This window comes from Pituophis catenifer, unplaced genomic scaffold (genome assembly GCF_029215685.1).
Source record: "Pituophis catenifer annectens isolate HBS135680 unplaced genomic scaffold, rPitCat1.0.hap2 SCAF_2, whole genome shotgun sequence".
Classification (NCBI taxonomy): Eukaryota; Metazoa; Chordata; class Lepidosauria; order Squamata; family Colubridae; genus Pituophis; species Pituophis catenifer.
The window spans coordinates 184742392-184752389 of NW_027256882.1; positions in this window are offsets into that span (position 1 = coordinate 184742392).

Here is a 9998-nt window from a genome sequence, read left to right on the forward strand (position 1 = left end):
CAAGTGTCGTACAGATGGGACATTCCAACTGGTCTAATAGTGACTTATAGTGGAGAAAGATACCGGTTAAACACAGTTTGGAAGGCAAAAGATTTTTATGTCAATGTTTTAAAGGCTGGATACCCACCCTCACCGGTGGCGGGGGGGAAGTAGAAAGAAAATGGAGATGCTACAACAAGAAAAAGATGGAAAGCAGATACAAATTTATGCTGAAGTTGCAGCTGGAATCACCATGGAAGAAAACCTGGATCTTGGGGGCTTAGCCCCAACTCTGGAACCATCTAAGAAGGGAGAGCCAAAAGAACAACGACTGACCCGATCAATTTATAAACTTCAAGAACAACAATTAAAAATGCAACAATCTCAAGATCTATCTCAAGGAGTTCAAAAAACAGAAGCAGTGGGGGGGGGGGGGCTAGGCCGAAGAGTAAGGTGGAGGAGGATGTTCAGCTGATGCTCATGCGGCTTCGAAAGGCTAAAGATGGCAACTAAATTCCTATCTTGGAATGTTAATGGCCTAAACTCACCACAAAAAAGAAAGAAAGTATTTCATTATTTGAAACAATTTAACAATGATGTTATTTGTCTGCAAGAAACACATATTAGGTTATTAGATCAAAAATATTTGATAAATTCAAGATTAGGTACACACTTTGTGGCATCAGCGCCAGAGAAGAAAAATGGGTTAGTCATATATGTAAAGAAAGGACTATCAGCTAATTTAATTGAGGCAGATGATCAAGGAAGATATATTGCAATTGAATTATTAACACAGACTGGAAAAATGCTTTTAATTGATAGAGCAAAAAACAGAGGTGATTACTTATAAAGAGCTTCTTTTTTTGGAAAGGGGTAAGCTGCAATTGAAATCTTTAGATGTATTAAAAGAAGAAGGGATAATTTATACTTGGTTTCAGTGTGGCCAGCTTCAAGCTAGATGGAGGGAAGATCAAAAAATTGGTGTTATGCAAAATGAGGAAAATCTTGTGAAACAGATTAGAGACCAAAGTCAGATGCATATTAAAAGGTTGTATAATGCTTTATTGGAAATAGATTCAGAAACGGAATTGGTTAAGGATTGTATGATAAAATGGGCACAAAACTTTCAGCAACCAGTGATGATGGAAACATGGGAAAAGATTTGGGTTAGAAATGTCAAATTTACGCAAGCACAAAACTTGAGAGAGAATTTTTATAAAATGTTTTACAGATGGCACTTAGATCCTTAAAAATTATCATGTATGTATCCAAACTTACAAGCTAAAAGTTGGAGATGTGAATCTGATGATGCAACATATATGGTGGACTTGTAAGAGAATCAAGGCATTTTGGATAAAAATTTGGTGGGTGATGCAGAACATTCTGAAAAAAAGGTTGAAATTTATTCCTCAATTGTTTTTATTGGGTATGTTATGTCTAGCAGGGTTTAGTTATAGTTGTAGTGTTGTTATTGGATGAAACCGATGACGTCATCAGCACGGAAGATTCTTTTGTTAGCCATTGGCTAGAGCAGTTGAGCTATTCATATATAAGAGCTGTCAACTGCCATTTTTCTAGCTGAGCAGTTACAGTTACAGTTACAGTTACAGTTACATGGTGAAGCAATAAAGAGTAACAGTTACAATCGTGAGTGCCTCAATATATATTGCAACAATATAACACTGGCGACGAGGATGGGATGTTCCTGAGGTGAATTGAGAGCAGAATCAGCATTAAAAGAGTGTGAGTCACCCAATACACAAACCACCAATCCACGAAATGGCTCCTCCAACTTTCGCCCCATACAACGCTGCTGCTGAGACGTGGGATGCGTACGAAGAGAGGTTTGAATGTTTTTTAGAAGCCAACGATTTTACTGACCTCTCAAGCAGTAAGAAAAGGGCTCATTTTTTAAATGCTTGTGGCCCTGAGGTATTTGCTACTGCCCGAGCGTTACTTGCTCCCCAGCCTGTGCATACTACTTCCTGGGAAGTTTTGAGACAGAAATTGAGGGCTCACTACGCTCCAACTCCGTCTCGTATAGCCTGTAGGTTTAATTTAAGGCAAATACTACAAGAGGAAGGGGAGCCTGTCAACCATTATGTCGCCCGTCTGCGTACAGCTGCCATCGACTGCGAGTTCCGGGATTTAGAGGACGCTTTGGTCGAACAGTTGGTTTGTGGGGTACGCGACATAAACTTACAGAAGCGTTTGTTAGCGAAAAAAACCCTAGATCTTCAAATGGCCATGGAAGAGGCTCAGGCGGCGGAGATGTCAGATAAATCCGCCGTGGACATCCGTAAGTGCCATCCCTCTGCTAATCAAGCCACGGCTGTCCATAGTGAGGAGGTTGTTTCTGAAGACGATGAAGAAGAGCCGGAAGTCAGTCGTATTAAGACGTTTACTGAAAAAAGTGGGCGGCCAACCGGGAAAAAACCTCCTCCATCCTCCTGCCTCAGCTGCGGCGATCAGCACCCCCGAACAACTTGCCGGTTCCGTTCAGTGACATGTCGACGTTGCGGCAAACTTGGCCACCTCGCACGTGTCTGCCGCTCGGGTCGCCAGAGGCAATCTACGTTTCGACCAAAAGGTGCTGCAGTCATCAGTGAAGACTGTTTTGCGATATTCCGCGGCCGGCGGGTCACTGACCCACCGTGACTCCACTACACGTTCAAACAAGCTTTTCCTGACTGTGAAGATTGAAGGTGTTCCTTGCAGGATGGAAGTCGACACCGGCTCATCTAAATCCATTGTCTCCTGGACCACCATCAAAGAAATGATGCCTAGCCTGCAGAAAAATCAGCTTCACCCCAGCCCTGTTAAGCTTAGAGATTATCAGGGAAACCGGATTCCAATTATTGGGCACGGTCGTTTCCTAGTTGAATATGATAGTTTCACTGGCCGCCTCCCCTTAATCGTGGTGGATGGCTCCCTTCCTAGTCTGTTAGGCTTAGATTGGTTTGGATCCTTTGGCCTTGCCATCACAGGCATCCACTCAACATCATCAGAGAGCGATTTTGATATGTTGGCTAGCGAATTCAAAGATGTGTTCAACGATGCTCTGGGTAAATATGTGGGTTCCCCAATTTCACTGAACTTAGACCCGAACGTTGCCCCTATTAGGCTCAAACCCCGGAGAGTACCTTTGGCCCTCCGTACAAAAGTAGAAGCCGAGTTAGATAAGTTGATTGCCCAGGGAGTTTTAGAACCCACTGACCATTCCCGGTGGGAAACCCCAATAGTCATTCCTATCAAGCCGGACGGGTCGGTCCGCATCTGCGCGGATTTTAAAAGTACGTTGAACCGGGCATTACAAGCTAACCCCTATCCTGTTCCAGTAGTCCAACACTTGCTCCACTCCCTGGGTTCAGGCTCCATTTTTGCTAAGCTTGATCTAGCTCAAGCGTATCAGCAGCTTCCGGTGGATGAGGCCTCAGCTGAAGCCCAAACGATTGTAACCCACCGGGGAGCTTTTAAGTGCAAACGGCTTCAATTCGGTATTAGCATAGCCCCGGGGTTATTTCAAAATTTAATGGAGCGCCTCCTACAAGGACTTCCCGGGGTAGTCCCATATTTTGATGACGTGCTCATCTCCGCGTCTTCGCGGGATGAGCTCATTGGCCGTGTTAGGGCCGTCCTTCTACGCTTCAGGAAGGCCGGCCTAAAATTGAAGAAATCTAAATGTTTTATTGGTGTGCCACAGGTTGAATTTTTGGGGTATTTAATTGACGCCACAGGTCACCCTACTCCCTCAAAGGTGGCAGCTATAAAAAACGCTGCTGTTCCAACGTGCAAAGCTGACCTGCAAGCTTTTCTGGGGCTCCTCAATTTTTATAGCGTATTTTTACCCCATAAAGCCACCTTGGCGGAGCCTCTTCACCGTTTATTGGACAAAAATACGCCATGGTCCTGGGGCGAGGCTGAAAACCGTTCTTTCCGGGCTGTCCAAGACCTACTAACATCCTCTGCTGTCCTGGTACAATATAGTTCTCACCTTCCTCTGGTAATAACAGCGGATGCATCCCCTTTTGGCATCGGTGCTGTCCTTAGCCATAGGTTTCCAAATGGAATAGAAGCACCTATTGCCTATTATTCCCGTACTCTTTCCTCCACGGAACGCAAGTATAGTCAATTAGACAGGGAGGCCCTAGCCGCAGTGGCTTCTGTAAAGAAGTTCCACGATTATATTTATGGCCGCCATTTTGATTTGGTCACTGACCATAAGCCTCTTCTGGGGCTCTTAGCTGGGGACCGTCAGACTCCTTTGATACTTTCCCCCAGGATGTCCCGTTGGACTGAGTTTTTAGCGGCTTATAATTACACCTTAAGATACCGCCCAGGTAAGGAGATCGCGCATGCTGATGCGTTGAGCCGCTGTCCGTTGCCCTTGCCCGTGGAGGACCCTGCACCGACCTCTTCTGTCCTCCTTGTAGAGGAGCTGCCCATTCCATTATCTGCAACCGACGTTGCCGCCCACTCGGCAGTTGACCCTTTGTTAGCACAGGTGCTCGACTGGGTGGCAAGGGGGTGGCCATTAGGACAAGTGGCCGAGCAGTTCAAGCCATTCCGGCTCAGGCAACACGAACTTTCTGTCCTCCGGGGTTGCCTGTTGTGGGGTCATAGGGTCGTTATTCCCCCAAAATTGTGTAACTCTATTTTGGAGTGTTTACACGAAGCCCACCCTGGTATAATCGGCTTAGCCGAAGTTATGTGTGGTGGCCAGGGATCGACCAGGATATAACAGATTGGGTAGCCAAATGCCAAACTTGTCAGCTGTCGAGGCAGCAGCACCATCTGTCCCTCCCAGGGAGTGGGAATTCCCGAGGGCTCCATGGTCGCGGGTCCATCTGGATTTTGCTGGCCCCTTTATGGGCCGCCAGTTCCTTATTGTGGTGGACGCGTATTCAAGGTGGGTCGAGGTAGAAATAATGCCATCCATCACATCAGAGGCCGTCATACGTGTTTTAAATAAATTATTTGCTACACATGGCCTTCCGGATGTTCTAGTGTCCGATAATGGCCCACAACTGACATCCGCCCCATTTCAAATGTTCCTGGCCAGTTTAGGAATCCGCCATGCCCAGATTGCCCCTTATTGTCCCTCCAGTAATGGTTTGGCAGAAAGGGCTGTGAGGTCAACTAAAGAAGCGCTGGCAAGACTAGGACCAAGGGGGTGGCAAGAAAGGGTTTCCACATATTTGCTTTCTCAGCACACAACACCTTGTTCAAGCACTAATCGAAGTCCTGCTGAGATGCTGATGGGCCGCCGATTACGAACAACACTTGACCGTCTGCATCCTTTATACAACTCAGACCGGCCTACAACAGGCTATTTGCCACCTAGGGTGTTTAAAGAGGGGGACCAGGTTTTTGCGCGAAACTATGGGGGTGATCCCCGTTGGTTGCCGGGACAGATTATACAAGTAACGGGTCCCTGTTCTTACAGGGTCCTGCTCGTTGATGGCAGAACCTGGCGGAGACATGTGGACCAGTTACGGAAACGTGTGTTCGAAAAAAACCCGGCAGAGGCTGTGAGTCCGTCACCTACAACAACGCTAAGTTCCACGCCAGGTCCAACGTTAAGTTCACAAGCAAATGAAAACTTAACGCGGGGCGCCGCAAGGAGCCAGCAGTGGCTCAACTTACCTGAGGTAGAGTCCGAGGCTGGGAAGTCTGTTACAGGGAACAATCCATCAATTGTACCGTTATCTTCTCCATCCATGCCGGAATCAGCTGCACCTGTTATCGAACCTGAACTACGACGGTCCGGACGAACACGCAGGCGCCCGGCGTACCTTAACGATTACACTTGCGTGATTCAGGAGGGGAGGGGTGTTATGTCTAGCAGGGTTTAGTTATAGTTGTAGTGTTGTTATTGGATGAAACCGATGACGTCATCAGCACGGAAGATTCTTTTCTTAGCCATTGGCTAGAGCAGTTGAGCTATTCATATATAAGAGCTGTCAACTGCCATTTTTCTAGCTGAGCAGTTACAGTTACAGTTACAGTTACATGGTGAAGCAATAAAGAGTTACAGTTACAATCGTGAGTGCCTCAATATATATTGCAACAATATAACAGGGTATAACGACGGATTGTACAGTATTAGAGACTAAACTGATCTTGAACTTAATATCAGGAGCTAGCGCAATATTGGAAGAAGGACTCTTTGCCTACTATTGAAGAATGGACATTGAAAGTGATGAACTTAGCGGAAATGGTGAAAATTTCAGCATATCTGAAGGACTATACACAAGAAAGATACATATTGGAATGGAGAAGATGGATTGGTTATATTCAAAATAAGTATCAGACAAGAAAATATCAAATAGTTTATGAATGAATGTTAAATTTTACTTTAGAAGTATTATGTTACCCATAGTGGAGTTAAGGTTTCAGGGGGGGATTAGGTAGTCTAAGAATAGTTAGGCTAATTTAGCTTATGATTGTTAATTGAAATACCCTGTATTTTGTTCTGGGAAGTCTGGGGGGGTGGGAGGGATGGGAAGGGGAGTGGGGGTGGTGGGGAGGGAAAAAGGGTGGGGGAAATATTGGGGGGAAAAATTTCTTTGTAAAAGTTTTCAATTAAAAAAAAAAAGAATTCTATCCAGTCCTGGTGTTTTATTATTATTTTGTTTTTTAATTCCCTCCTTCATCTCCATCATGGTAATTTTATCATTCAGCATTTCCCTTGTTATATCCGGTATTATAGGCAAGTCCCTCTCATTTAAGTATTATTTAATATTCTCTTCTGGTATATCTTTTTGGCTATATAGAGTTTGGAAGAATTTTTGGGTAATTTATTTATTTATCTATTGTTTCGATTTATATGCTGCCCTTTTCCGGAGACTCAGGACGATTTACAATGCGTTAAGCAATAGCCTTCATACTTTTGTATATACCTGCTTAATAGGGCTTTCGGGGGCCCCAAGCGGTGTTCTTTTTTATACAAAGTCAGCTTATTGCCCCCACAAACTGGGTCCTCATTTTACCTACCTCGAAAGGATGGAAGGCTGAGTCAACCTGAGCCTGGTGAGATTTGAACTTGCAGTAATTGCAGGCAACTGGTGTTACTTAACAGTGCTTTAGTCTGTTGCACCACCAAGGCTCTTACTTAAAAACATAATGTGTTTTTTCCCTTCTGTCTGGTAGTGGAGATTCCTGTTCTCTTGTTGTATTAGTTTTTTCCCTTTCCCTTTCTTCAATTTATACACCAGCCATCTCCCTGATTTATTTGCGTGTTTGAAGAAGTTTTGTTTTCGCCATTCTAAGGTTTTGTGCCATTTCTTCTTGTGACATTAAATTTATTTTATGTTTAACTAAGTCTCTTTCTCCTTTAAGTTTGTCATTTTTGGGTTCTTTTTGCAATATAGATTCCAATTCTTTTAAGTTTTTCCTGCAGTACTATTTGTTGTTTTTTCTTTTCCTTATTCCTTCATGCCACATAAGCTATTGTTAAGCCCTGGATGTGTCCCATAGGTTTTGTAATGTTGTTTGTTCCTTCATATTTTCTTTGAAACTCTTCAAAGAGTTCAAACTCTTTTTCCATCATTTGTACATATTTTCTTTTTCTTTCAGAATCCTCTGGTTTAGAGTCCACCTCCCTCTCTCTTTTTTTTTGTCCCTTCCACTTCACTTTTAAAGGATGCCCAAATATTCAACATTATCTCTACTTCTTCTATGTCCCTTCTCAATTCTGCATTCATCCACACCATGACCAAGAATTATGTGGATTTGGAAAAAAAAAAGTGTATTGGCTCTTCTTTGGATTTAGTTCTCTCAATGTGTCTTGTATATTTAGCTCTTGTACCATTTCGAAAAATGTGTTTGGCAGTGCTCTTCTTTTCTTCTTTTTTTTATTGATTGTGTAATCTTTCTTAGTATCTACCACCGCATTGAAGTCTTCTATTAGGCATACATTTTCCTGTTCTGATTCTATTATTTTCTGGTGTAATTTATGGTAGAATTCCTTTTGGTTGGTATTTGGTGCGTAGATTTGTTTTTGACTTGTTATTTCTATCAATAGGATTCTTCATCGGCATATATCTGTTTCGATTTCAGCCACTCTTTTGTATATACCAGATGGAATTTCCTTATGAAAAATCGACTTTATTTTCCGAAAGCCAATAGCTATCCATCCTACAGTGAAGCCATGAATCAAAATCTGTGGGACACTTCGAGTTCGTCAAAAAATCCATTTAATAAAACATAAATTATGGTGGCCCCACATGAAGGACATAGAGTAATATGTTGCTAGCTGCCCAGTGTGTGCAGCAGCAAAAGGCTGCCCTGGTAAGTCGCCAGGGTTACTGCACCCAGTTACCAACCCCATGGCACCCTGGAAGAAAATGTTGAGCTCTGGAAACAAAGTGATCTAGATTGTCACCAACCTCTTCTCTTAGCAAGTACATTTTGTAGTTTACCCCAAAATCTGCTCTAGCAAGACTTTGTGCAGCACACAAAGGCTTCATGAGCTGCCAGACTGGATAATCTCAAACACGGGTCTTTTTCTTTGGCTCTTCAGGGCTGCCACACTTAGTGCTGTGGGAAAGTGGGAGGGGGTTTGCATGGAGTTGGTAGAGTTATTTAGCCATAACAACATTCTTTCTCTGAGAATCAAAGACGTTCAGCCTGCCCCTGGAGAGGTGTGACTGGGAGTTGGGACAGTGGATTGGACATGTGATGGCATGTGGGTGCAGGGGAAGGGGCTTTGACTTTCTTTTGGGTGAGGAAAACCCAGGAACTTTCAGATTCGGGTTTTCCCAGATGTGCCGATACTGGGATACAACACAGTTTATTGCAGTATCTCTAATAAAATGGATCTTTGAGGAACTGCTTGCCTTGGAGTCTTACTTGGTTGGGTGTGTTACTTGAAACCCTGACAGGTATCCAATTTATTTCATAATTCTGGCAAGAGTTTCTCAAGCTGTTGGAGACCACTCAGGGTCTGTGCTCATCTATAAAAGAAGATAACTATTACATTAATTAATTACATTAATTAATTACATTAAATAATTATTACAACAATTACAAAAAGATCTGGATAATTGGGTGAAATTACAACTATCACTAATTGGAAGGATTACCATAATCAAAATGAATATACTACCTAAAATCTTATTTCTTTTCCAAACAGTACCGATAAAATTAGGAAGGATTTTTTTTTCAAGAATTAAATAAAGTAATATTAAAAATTATTTGGCTAGGGAAGAAATCCCAAATAAAATTAAAACTTCTACAGGATAATAGAAATAAGGGAGACTTTGGACTCCCAAATTAGGAACTCTATTATCATGCAGCAGCCATGACATGGCTTAAAGATTGGAGAAACTTGAAAAACAAAAGAATACTGACCTGCAACTCGGCTGCCACGCATTCATTTGGGAAGGGAAAAACAAATCACACTCATATTTCCAGAGACATCCCCTGTTGTATGTTTGGGAGAAAATCAAGAAAAACCATTTTATTAAAATTCCCAATCTGGTTATCAAGTATGGAGGCAATGATCTATCCCAATGTACTAGATTTAAATAAGATAGTAAGATATAAAGAGATATTGGATGAACAAGGGGAATTAAAGTCTAATCAAGAGCTAAAGTGCCAAGGAATTGGTGGCCATATTTACAAATTCGGACAAGATTCAAAAAAGACCTAAAACAATATGGCATCTATAAAGAACAACAAGAATTGGATAAAATACCATGGGGGACAGAGGATAAAATGATAACTAGAACATATAATTATTTCCTAAGATTTAAAATGGAGGAAGAAACAGTCAAAGAGACCATGATAATTTGGGCTAAAAATTTTGGTTATAGTATTGAATTAGAATACTGGGAAAAACTATGGGAGAAGAATTACAAATTAACATTATTATTATTATTATTATTATTATTATTATTATTATTATTATTATTATTATTATTATTATTATTATTATTTATTAGATTTCTATACCGCCCTACTCCCGAAGGACTCAGGGCGGTGCACAGCCAAACAATAAAAACACATACAATACA